We start from the raw sequence: 1,826 nt of genomic DNA, 5'->3' as shown, positions 1-1,826 counted from the left end.
TGTTAAATAAAGTATCCACATTGCCACATAACCGCGGGCACGGCTTTCCGAAAGATTTAACCCTGCAGGGGTGCTCCAACTAGTCCATCACAAATTACCACAAGCCGCATAGAAATCCTCAATCACGAAGCTCGCGATCTCGTTGGATTCCCTAGTGGAAAACCTCAACTCTGAGATTACCCAAAGCATCACCGGAATCCCGATGCACAAGATATCTCGTCAAAGGTAGAACTAATCCAGCAAGGCCGCCCGACGTGTCGACGATCCCGATAGGAGTCGCGTACCTCGTTCTCAGGACACGACGGATGAGCGATGGTTACCACGCCAAACGCCGAGTTGCCCCGGGTAGCGTTAATAAGCTGCTCTGATTTGGACCAACACTCATGAGGAGCACTGGCCCGGGGGTTGATTAAAATAGTCCGCGGGTGCCGGCGGGTCCCTATGCATTATTATTAGGTTATTAGGAAAATGTAGTACCAAAGTTGGGCCTTGCCAGACCAGCTTTAATCTAAAACGAATTATCAAGGGGGTCCCCATAACAACCCCGATCGTGTTAGGAGCACTCATTTATGGAACATAACACCGGTAGCCGGTAACTAAGGGGGCAAAGGAGGAACAAAACACCAGGCTAGAAAAGGTCGAGCCTTCCACCTTTTACCAAGTATATAGGTGCATTAAATTAAATAGCATTAATATGGTGATATAACAAGGAACCCATGCTTTCGCATGGAAGCATCTGCACCTGCAACTAGCAACGCTATCAACGGGGTTAAGCAAGCAGTAACATAGCCATTCAGTGGTTTGCTAGGTTGAACAGGTTGAAGGTTTTCATGGCATTGTTGAGAGGCCGATATTTAACATGTGGTAGGCAACGAGACATAAACGATAGAAGCGATAAAACTAGCATGTCAATGATAGTAATGGTATCTGGGGAAATGGTCATCTTGCCTGAGATCCCGCTTGAAAGAAGAATGCCTCCGTGAAGCAGACGAACCGACGTAGTCGAACGTGTCCTCACATCCGACACGCTTGCGGAACTCTATCGAGACAAAGCAAACCGGAAACACAAATCAACATACGAAATTCACCACACGATGCACAACACAAATGATGCATGAACAGCTGAATACATGCAAGTCACGGCATGACAAATCACACAATCAAACACTACACATTAAGTGAAGTTCAATATGCAACGAGTTGCATATTGATGAAACTCCACGTTAATTATTTAGTTCTATCCCGATTAGATACACGGCAATATTTATTGTGATTAAACATGTAAAGAGGTGAAGTGTAATTAATCTACCTATCTAGGCACTTTAAATGAGGTCGGAATTGACATATAGCACCTCCGAGACAACCTCACATGTTAATTTACAATTCTGTCCAGATCTGAATTAACACGTTTAATTAGTTGTTTAACATCAAAACAAATAGTTTCACGTGATTCTATGTGTCAAGGCAAGCAATCTACACATAAAGAACATCTCCAACGGAGCTACGGATCAAAAGTTACAAGCACCGCAAGATATGATGGCATGAATGCAATATGTATGCAACGACGGTCACGAGCACTTCAAAACTTACACCCAGCAAGAGAAAATGAAACTACACGAGATTCTAAGCAAGTTTCAAATAGGACTCGATCAAAACGGAGCTACGGTTCAACATCTACAAACAAAACAAGAAAACACTACAATCTGCCAAAATCAGCCACATAGCATTTTCTACGCCCCACAACTACGAGCTACACAACTCCGATATACTCATGCAAGGCATGGCACGGAAGAGGGCAAGAAGCACTACTACGAACAGCTAACAAC

Source organism: Hordeum vulgare, chromosome 7H (assembly GCF_904849725.1).
Source record: "Hordeum vulgare subsp. vulgare chromosome 7H, MorexV3_pseudomolecules_assembly, whole genome shotgun sequence".
NCBI lineage: Eukaryota > Viridiplantae > Streptophyta > Magnoliopsida > Poales > Poaceae > Hordeum > Hordeum vulgare.
The sequence above is the reverse complement of the archived record's forward strand: the minus strand, read 5'-3'. Positions refer to the sequence as shown.